The sequence below is a fragment of the Lathyrus oleraceus genome, chromosome 6, assembly GCF_024323335.1.
Source record: "Lathyrus oleraceus cultivar Zhongwan6 chromosome 6, CAAS_Psat_ZW6_1.0, whole genome shotgun sequence".
In the NCBI taxonomy this organism is placed as follows: Eukaryota; Viridiplantae; Streptophyta; class Magnoliopsida; order Fabales; family Fabaceae; genus Lathyrus; species Lathyrus oleraceus.
In genome coordinates this window covers 305,708,801-305,719,559 of record NC_066584.1, presented here as the reverse complement: position 1 = coordinate 305,719,559, position 10,759 = coordinate 305,708,801, and the positions used below count along the sequence as shown (strand labels likewise).

The window sequence follows — 10,759 nt, the reverse complement described above, 5'->3', positions numbered from 1 at the left end:
CCAATTCTTGGAGGACAAGACCCCAATGTTTTTATTCAAGAAAAACCCACTTAAAGTATCTATCCAAACTAAGGTTACACAGTCCTATTTGGACGTTATCACCATAACAATGCATAATGATTAACAAAGATTGTTATGTGTGATTGTTGAGAAATGCAATGAAAAATGAAGATGAAGAGCACTTTAGTGTATATCTTTCAATTTTCTTGTTGCTAGTTGAAGAAGAGACTCTAGATTATTTATATGATGTATGGACAAAGTAACAGAAATAACAGAACAATTTTGCAAAAATGTACAACAGAAAATTGAGTGCAAAAGGCAACCAGTCGACCTGTTCACACAGGTCACTCGACCTGTTCAGACCCAAGGCAAAAACTACTCAAGTGAAGCAAGCGTTGAGTCGACTCAAACATGGGATGAGTCGACTCAAACATGGTTTTTCCAAAGTTGAGTCGACCTATGACTCGACATGTTCAGACCCGTGGTAATCATGGTTTAAATGAATCAGGCAATGAGTCGACGCAATCATGTGGATGAGTCGACTCATTTGGTTTTCCCAGGATTGAGTCGACCTCTGGCTCGACCTGTTCAGACCCGAGAGTTTCACAGACTGGGATATGTATGAATGAGTCGACCGCTTCAGGATGTGAGTCGACTCAAACTTCTTAGACTGTCAAAAAATGATTTTTGAGACATATTTTGATCATTTGAAACCTATCTTTTATGAACCTAAGGTACTAACAATGATAAAGTGTATTATATGCTCCTAGATGCATGGACACATTTCACTTATACTTTGAGCATGTTGGAGGATGAATGTGTTTTATGAGTGTAGAAATGATTGGGACATGGTGCAAATATTAAGAATAGCTTGGGCCCAACCCAAATGACACTAAAACCCTAATTACTACATAATAATAATAATAATAATAATAATAATAATAATAATAATAATAATAAAAAAAATTAAAAAGAAAAAAAAGGAAAAAAAATTGGGACAAGTTGTAAATGGAGGAGGGATGCATTGCATTTGGAAATAGAGAGACAAGATTTTTTTTCAAATTTCAAAAGCCTTCACTCAACTCTTGACACATGGAATTGGATTAATTTATTAAATAATAATAATAATAATTAAAAAAAATAAAACTAAAAAAACATAATAAAATTAAATAAAACGTTTCCAGAATATTTACAACAACACGCTCATTCTTATGTCAAAGATGAATATGCCTCCCTCAGCAAAACGTGATTTCATAAAGGGGGCGATCGACTGGCCAACTCAGTCGGGGTGACGCCTTCACCATCCTCTCTCATTCTCTCTGTTCTACTTCACGTTCATCATTCAAAAATAAAATTGCAAATTCCTGATCCAAACAAAAATCAACGAAATTGAACGCGTAAAAGAATGAATACTGAATCATAAAAAAGATGATGGTGACAGATTTAGTGGAAAGCGATCGGCGGAGGTCAGAGAGCTGCAAGTGGCGTGCATAGTGCAGATGTTGTGAGCGGACGACGGATGTGGTGGTTCTGATTTGCATGCATGGGAGTGAAGGTGTGCGAGGTTTTGAGTTTGCGGCTTCGATCTCTTCCGTTCTTCTTCTTCTTCTTTTTTCTTTTTCTTTATCGTGACCTTATTGTTTAGTTATTGTTGAGTTGTTGTGTTAAAGTTGTTTTAAGTGTTGTTGTTATGTTGATGATGGATTGTTGTTGAGGTTTGAGGCAAATGAAAGTTTGGTTATTTTTAATTTTGACGATGATGTTAGTGCATAGTGGAATCGTTGTTTTATGGTGGTGATGGGTGGACTTCAGTAATGAGGTTGATGAAGAGTTATGGAAGACGGATTAGATACATGGACATATTTTGTTGTCACGGTGGAAAGGATGTTATGGAGATGTGAGGTTGTGATGTGTATGCTTTGTGTTAAGGTTGGGTTGAGTTTGGACGGAGTATGAGAGGTGGTTATGGTTGTATAAAGGAATGATGTTTAGTGGTCCAATGAAAGTAGAAGGGAGAGGTAAGTGGTGCAACAAAAGTAGAAGGGAGAGGTAAGTAGAAGGAATGATGTTTAGTGGTGCAACGAAAGTAGAAGGTTTATTGAGTTTAGTTGGAGGAGTTGTTGAAGTTGTATGGTGGTTTGGATGATGTAATAGCAGTAGAAGTTTGATGGTGTTTATGGTGTGTTGGTTATGAAGAAAAAATGGTGAGAGGAGAAAGATATGTATGAGTTCTGTTAATGAAGATGCAAGAGGAACTTTTATCACCTCTGTTATAGAGAGGAGAGTGAAAGAAGAAGATAAAGGTGATGTAATGAGTTTGAGCAAGAGAGATGAAAAAAAAACAGTCATGCGGTCTTTATCAGGTTAATGCTTGGTATTTTTTTGTCATTGCCAGCGAGAGAAAAAAGTGATGTGGCGGTGAGGGTATCCAATGCAGACGTGTCACTAAACAAGTGGAGTCTATTTTTTGTTATAGCAAGAAATGAATATGACAAAAAGGATTACGTGGCACACCAAGAGTGGACTTTTTCTTTTGGTTATTTTTAAATTGTGATTTTTCTGATTGGTTAAGAGATGATCACATGGATAGTCAATAAGAACTAATGATCAACCTCGACTCGGTGGTCGAGATGATAACAAAGAAACACAAATTATCAATTGAATTAAAATGTCCATTATGCCCTTTCTAGAAGCTTTTAAAATATTTAAACTAAATTAAATCAATTAAAACAACTAAAATTCACACACTCTTAAATAAATACAATAAAAATAAAATGAAGACATGAAAATTCTTATTTAATTTTTTTGAATCTTTTGACAAAAGAATAAAAATAAACGGACTTAAGCTGAACAAAAAATCGGGCACAAAAGTCCTCGAAAAATTAAACTGATTGTACCAAAATGATCAGTGTGAAATAAACTTCTCGGAAATATACATGTTTTGATCAAATTTTAAAGTAAAAAATGACTGGTTAAAATGCTCAGACTGATTAAAATGCGACAAAAAAATAGTCGAAAAATTAAAACGAACACGCCAGGTTAAAGTACGTGAACCGTAGATTAATAAAATTGACGTCTGCAAGCTCAATTTATAAATTTTTCGCCAGCTTATTTCACATACTTTTGAGGGTCAGTTCGATCGATCTGTCTGTAAATCTGAAAATTTATTTTGGATAACATTGTAAGCAATATGCGAGATGAAATGTATGTTATGCTATGCAGATAGTGTAAATATCATGACGAATGTATTGACTTATTGAATGAGGGGCAAAGTTGGGGTATGGCAATTGCCCCTATTTAAGTATCTTCAACCAGAGAATATGAAGAAGAATACTTTTCATATGATCATAGTGAGAGATAGTTAAATACTAAAAGATCCAAATTTTGTCCCTAAATGCAGATGAAACGAGATGATATATTATGAGTTCATGAAAGAACCGTCTTTGTTTTGGTTTGCTAGGGATATGATGCAATATGAGATGAATCCTAACATGATTTTTTTTATGATGGATGAAGAATGACAGATGAACCTGTGGGAAAAAATGGAGACATATGGTAGTGATGATTCACAATAAATGACAAAACCAATGAGGCTGAAAACTCACTGGAGATAACAGATTTTTGGGGAAAAGAAAAGACAAGATGCTAGACAGTGTTGGACTTTAAAATGAAACAATGCCAACTGGACTTTAAAATGAAATGTCAGGCGAGACTGGATTTAACCGCAGGCATCAATAAAATATTTATCGGCGTCGAACAGAGTTTTCTAGACAACACTGGACTTGACCGAAGACATCAGTAAAATATTTAACGACTTCAAACAGAGTTTTCCAAAATAAAATTGGGCTTTGAGGCCAGGGGGTATAAGATCAACCAAAGAGATCGGGGTCAATGCAAAATGAGCTCGAATTACACTTCAGTTATGCATGATTTGAATTTACTTCTCTATATGATATATGAATGATCAAATGTTGATATTCATGAAATGATGGTTGGAGAGATACCTTTATTGGTGAATGGAATTGCAAGGTGAAGTCATTGGGGAGAGAAGTGATCAACTACTTCGACTGCTTGCATGTTCTTCGAGAATAATCTTCTAAAGAAATTCCAACAGGGAAGACTACTACTGAGGCTCCTTGAGGAAGATTCAAAAGAAACTCACTAGAAAACTCCTTATAAGGTTGTCGTTACTGTTTTGGCATCAGGTTTATATTTCATCCAAAACCTCCCTGAGAGGGATAAGATGGAAATGGCTTCTGAGCTCGCTCACAACATGTTCAAACATGCTTCTATTTTTTTCTCTCGTCTCTGTTGGATAAGGCGATGTTCTGGCCCCGGGTAGTCCCTTCAACAAGAGGAATACTTGGAAAGAGAAGCCTGAGGCTATGGAGCTAAAGTGAACTAATATTTAGAAAGAGCTTGTTACTCCGTGGAAGAGGATTGAAGCTGCAGACTCTTTGCAAGAGGCAGTTGAAGTATATGGCTTTCCTTCTGCTTGGAAGCTCGTGTGACTGAGCTGGCGGGTTCTCATTGAGGTGTAGAGAAGTGATACAAAGTAGCTTCTGATTCCATTGAGGAAAAGGCTTGTGCCAAAAATATGTAGAGGCTCGTAAGGCTCTCAAAGACGAGGTGGTCGGTCTTGAGTTGGTCCTTCATGATACTCTTTGAAAGACTATGCGGGATATGCCCGAAGTCCAAGAACGAGTTGTGGAGAAGGCGAAGAAGTTATGTTCGGGTGAAATAATTTCCGTCAAGACTCTAGACATGTTTAAATCCACTTTTATGGTCATTCAAAGAGGTGGTCCTGGTGCCTCGGCTTCAAATGCTCCAGCTTATTTTTCTTGTTTCCTTCTATTATTTACTTCCTGTCAACTTCCCAGACTTTCGTGCCTTTAGTGTAACAATTTTGTATTTTTTATTTCAATATGTTACCTTGATATCTCAAGTATTGATAGCTTTAGAGCTTTATATCGGTCTTCACTTTATCATTATTGCTATTCACGATTTGTTATAGCTCCAACCTTGATCTCTTCATCTCCAAAGTCTTTATTTAATTTTAGAATTTAGGTCAGACCATCAGTGTTCGTTGGTGATGATGGGATATTTTTTGTGGGCGTGAGAGCCTTTATAGCTTTGTTTTGAGAAAGACGCAACGTATTTGATTGCAATAAGATGGCTGACATGCCTATGAAACTTTCCTTGTAATTTTGTAACTCGTTGCATCGGCTAATGTCGGTCATCTTTTTTATTTCCTATATTCGATCCTTGCCTTTAGCGTTTGTTGTAGTAGTAGTGTATTGATTTGAATATACATACGTTGCATTTGGAGATTTGTTTGTGCTTCCCAAGCAATGCTCATGATCGGAGAAATGGATGTCATGTAATCGTATTTTAAAATGTGCCTGGCATCACAGAAAACTGTTCCCCGACCAAGGGTGGGATCCCCGTCCCTGCCCCCGAGGCTTGACTCAGATGGATGTGGACGTCTCCAGGCTACATCACATACACCTTGGGATTGGCTAGATCCGGGAGGGTGTTCCATCTATGCAAAATTATGTTTAATAAGCCTAAAATGCGAGGTGTGCGTTTGTTCTCATATTCCAAACTTTATAATAAAAAGAAGGACATATAAACACCCATTAGAGAAAGTACGGAGTTACAGTTTGTGTTCGAGGTACCTCTCTTGTCTAGTCTTCCCTTTAGGGTAGTTATACCGGTGGAAGTACGGAGTTACAGTTTGTTCATTCCCTTTTCAAATAGAATTTGGGGCGTCGAAATGCCTTCTCTTTGATTGCATGGTCGACGAACCCTTCCAATCTCCGTCACTCTGGTTGTCTCTAGCCTTATTCTTCTTGATGTGTTGCCTTGGGATAGTAGTGACGAGGTAGTCTATCGATGGAATAAATTGTTATCCTGCCCAAACGATGTAATTAAACAGACCAGTTTCTCCCCGATTTGTTACAATGGACCAGGGGGCTTTGGATGTTGGTTTGAGATCCTTTGGTATCGATAGTCGGTGTCCTATACCATTATATGCCATTTATTAATTGCGATCTTATGGTATATTTATAGAGTTGACCAAGTAATCATCTCGGCGACGGTAGGGAGTGTAGATGTAGCTAGGTCGAACGGTGGATTACGAGGCTTCGGTCCAACCTTAATGGAATTCGCCTTCAGGCCTTGGCATAAACCCTAGATCCGAACTATTAATCCTTCTTTAATTATTCTCCAGATTCCTCAGGAATATCATGGACCTTGACGGAAGGGAATTGAGGCAAAACCAAACGATCAATCGAGTAAACTACGATCAAGTCGACTGAATGCCTTCGATTTGGGATATGAAGGAGTCGTGACAGTGAAATTGAGGCACAAACGCAAGTTCAGCGAAAACGTAGAAATTGGGAGTTGATTCGTTTTCGGATTCCACGTTTAAGGATGTTACAAGCTGGTAAATCGAAGATTTGGATATCAACTTCAAGGATCCAGATCTAGAATTTCCACATTCGTTCAAAGGCGTTTGTGAAGCAGATCGTGATTTTTGTGGAAATTGCAGGAATCAATAGTTGATTTCCACAAACGACGCCACTATTTTATTTGGGAACCAAAAATGGATAATCTAGTTCTACGGAGGAACCGGAAATGAAGAGAGATTGGATAATGGTGGTCTTGAACGATGACTCTAATATCCTTTAGGGTGGCACGAGATGGACCTGCATGGTTAACATTCTAAAATCCAAGTCAGTTCAAGATTCAAGATGAACATTTTGAAATTAAAGATCAGATATTGTGTACCTTTTCATTGCATGTGAACTGTTTTTATATTTTGATCGAGTATAATGGACTTAAGACGGATTGGACTTTTAATTGAGTCTTTGGACAATCCATAACAAGATATATATTTTTAGTTAGTCATATGTGTTTTATTTATATGCGTGTTCTTAAAGTGTATGTTTATTCAAGGTAATATATGTTTAGTGAATCATATATTAGGATTAATGTGATAGTTGGTCTATTTAAATCACTTATTCTCCTTATACATAAAAAAATTTCATTAGTGAAACAGTAAAGTATCATCACCCTCTCTTTTATTATAATAGGATTCTACTTTACAATTAATTGATGTGAAACCAGGGCTTCATCTTTTCATGGCATACATTGTTTTGAGTTAATCAACCATATAATAAATTGTTGATATATTGGATTTTTCGAATATTGATATTATTGTTACCGGAGAAGATGTGCTGTTATTTTTATCTAATTCTTTGGATGGAAGAGTGAAGTCGTCTTTTTTCGCGTTTATTTGGTCTTTGGTTTGTTGGAGCATTTGGAATGCGAGAAATAATTTGGTTTTTAAACATTCCATTTGGAATGTGGTAGAGATTTTATTGATTATTAAATCTGTTGGATGGGATTGGATTTCTATTTTGTCTAAGGGGAGTATAGATATTAATAGAGAATTATGGTTTGATAATCCTGCAAGTTTCATTGGATTGTAACTTTTCCCTTTGTATTGGGTTGCACCCCTTGTGCGTATTAATACAAGTGCTTATAAAAGAATTTGTTGACATATTATTTTTTTTACTAAAAGTTTTTTAGAAAAGTGTTAATAATTATCCTTGACAAAACAAATGTAATGATGTGGTTGTATCTTATTTGAAAAAAAAACACCTAGGAAATGGAAAGCTTTAATAGGTGAAAGTTTTTTTTTTTTTTGCATATGAGTTGTGCTGTTCATATCTTAAATTTGGTAGGGAGAGATGGACAAAGAGATCATGAATTGGCTATTGAAAATATTCACAATGCTGTTAGGTTTGTGAGATCTTTACCACAAAGAGGTTTAAATTTAAGGAGTGTAAAAATTGCAAAGATAACATGTAAACAAAACTTTGTCTTGTGTTTTTACAAGATGAAATTCCACTTACTTGATGTTGGATGCTGCTGAAAAGTTTCAAATAATGTTTGAAAAGTTAGATGATGAGGGTCTTGAATACATGGAGTTTTTTTACTTTTTCAATTCATCTTGTTTTGTTAATTGGGAAAAATCTAGGGCTTTAACAATTTTTTTAAAAATATTTTATGAAGCAACCAAAGTGTTTTCATCTTTGCAAGAAGTGCCCTTGCATTCAACCTTTTATAATTTGTCTTAAATTTTTTGTGAGTTTCAAGAAACTTCTTTGAACATGAATACTTTTGTGTCCGCAATGGTTTCAAATATGAAGGCTAAATATGATAAATATTGGAGGGAAATGGAAAAATTAAATATTTTATTTACTTTAGAGTGATATTTAACCCTAGGTTTAAGTTTGACTATACTGAGTGATCTTTTAATGACTTGTAAGGGGTTGATAGTGAATTTTCTAAGAAAAGAGTTGAGTTTGTACAAATAAATTTCTTTAAAACGTACAATTGGTATAAATGTGATCATGATAAGATTGTTAGGGCTGGTATCTTAAATGCACCATCAGAGAGCATTTCTTGGGAAAAACATCTTTCCAACATAAAAATTCTTTACATTTTAAGAGGGCTGATGCTTTTAAAAAACACTTGAAGGAGAAAGACATAATTGATAATCAAAATGAATTAGATAAGTACTTAAGTAACCTTTTTTGTGGGGATGCTGAAAATTTTAACATTCTTAATCAATAGAAAGAGAATTGCATTTGTTATCCTATATTAGCAACATTTGTTTGGTATGTCTTGACAACACATGTATCTGACATAGCTTTAGAAAATTCTTTTAGTATGAGGGAGGATTTTAGACATGTATAAGAACTATTTGAGTTCAGAAATGGTCGAGACACTTATTTATTCTTAAAACTGGTTGAAGCCTTCTAACAACGGCTTAAAAGTCTTTAATATTATTAAAGATATAAGATAATTGATTCAAAACATTTGGACAATTTAGGAATCAAAACTTTTTCTTTTTTAAAATTATTCTAAAAAACATTTGTTAAAATTAAGATTTATTTTATTTCTTTTAATAAATTACAGAATTTCATCTAGCTGGTGAAGCAACTAATCCTAGATAGTCTGGATCAATTTAATTCACTCTTAAGTACGAAAGATATAATTATATTTTTTGGTCATATTATATGGTTTTAGCTATATTAATTTGATTTTATTAAACTATCTATATATCATATATGTAAATTTTGTGTGTGGATGTTTTGGAGTCACTTTGAGACTCAACAACAAGGTTATCTTTGTGAAACTCATATTTGACATGTGGAAGTTATACTACAACTTTTTGCATACAAACTATTGAGAACAAACAAGATTCATGATTTTGGACCATGAAATGAGTAAGACATTCACTGCCTTTAGTTTTTGTATTTTGTTTATGTTTGAAAGTTCGAGAATTGAAATGAGAAATACATGTATATGCAATTACACGTGTAAGACAAGATTCATAGTCATTTGAAATGAGAAATGAGAATTGAAATGAGAAATACCATGAAATGAGTAAGACAAGATTCATGTATATGCAATTACGAGTGAGACCTTGAAATGAGTAAGACAAGATTCATGATTTTGGACCATGAAATGAGAAATACACATGGAATATTTAACCAACAAGCTTTCTCAGTAAATGAAATTCATTTATAGGCATAAATATCAAAACTCAGTTAGAAACCAACCTGAAGCTGTTACTCCGAAAGAGAATGATTCAACTTCCACCTCAAGGTTACTGTCTCAAAGATCAACCGAAAAATTGGAAGGTAGAAAGAGTTAGTTCTTAAACGATGAAACCACGAACTGGAAATTGAAAGGATGAACCCTAGAATCAACCGATTACCTGAGAGAATGATGAACCCTAGCGGAGTAACGTTGCTGTTTGTGCGTATGAATCTCACGAAGAAGTGGAACTAATGAATTGAGATTTGAGACTGAGAGAGAGTCTTGGTTTTGGTTGGGCCGGCCGGTTGATTTAGGAATTTATCAGACGAGCATTATCGTGCCATAATTTGTTTCGCCTACCAACCTGTGCTCTACATGTTTGTGAAAATTCCCCTGTTAAACTTTGCATAAAGATACCCTTAGATTCGGAGGAGAAGCGGAGGAGGAGGAGAGTTGTCAGAGAGAAGGAAGATGAAGATGAGAAAGAGAAGAATGAAATTGAAACGGAGGGAGAGAGGGCCCCACACGTTGAATGTAATCAAAATCAGAGTTCGGTCGGATTCGGTTTTCCGACGGGCCCAAAACCAATCTCCGAATCCGACCGCACAAACCCGTATACACCTCTTGCAACTTTCCGACCTAACCCACCAACCGACTAAACCCGAATGGTGTCTCAAATTTTGGATCAGAACGGTCGGATACCGTCGGGTGGTTGCATTATGTCCACCCCTAACAAAAACTATGTAATATGATCGTACTGTGTAATTCATGCTACTAACAAGTTGCAGTTGCAAATGAAATAGTAAGAAGATAATAGTATAATTATTAGCAATAATTAATTAAATTAAATCTCGGATATTTCATACCTTGATAGTCACGGTATAGAATTTGTGCAGCTAAATTGAATCCTTTATGTTTTAGTTTCAATCTCTTTCTAAATCATGATGTGTAAAAATTTGTATTATGAAGAGTCATAATCATGTTGAATCTCTGATCTCTGCAATTCAGAGACGTATTTTTATAGGGAATAATTAAGAAGCCATGAATAAAGATTTTGTGAGAATTTTTCCTTCTTCATACCTTTACATGCTCCAATGCTTGACTCAATATAGATCCTTCCATTCTTGTCGGAAAATTCAAA

At 35.2% G+C, this 10,759-nt stretch overlaps 1 long non-coding RNA gene across 4 annotated transcripts in view; it reads right to left on the bottom strand.

The window, feature by feature from the left end:
* Positions 1–9,547: 9,547 nt before the first annotated feature.
* Positions 9,548–10,759, bottom strand: part of LOC127096713 (uncharacterized) — an 84,541-nt gene continuing 83,329 nt past the window's right edge. For 2 of the 4 annotated variants that reach the window (XR_007792779.1, XR_007792776.1), the window contains exons 2-3: positions 9,797–10,698; positions 9,548–9,688 (exon numbers count right to left, since the gene is read on the bottom strand). This is a non-coding gene — a long non-coding RNA (uncharacterized LOC127096713). The remainder of the gene's footprint in view (positions 9,689–9,796; positions 10,699–10,759) is intronic. The other 2 variants (XR_007792778.1, XR_007792777.1) reach the window with 1 other exon arrangement.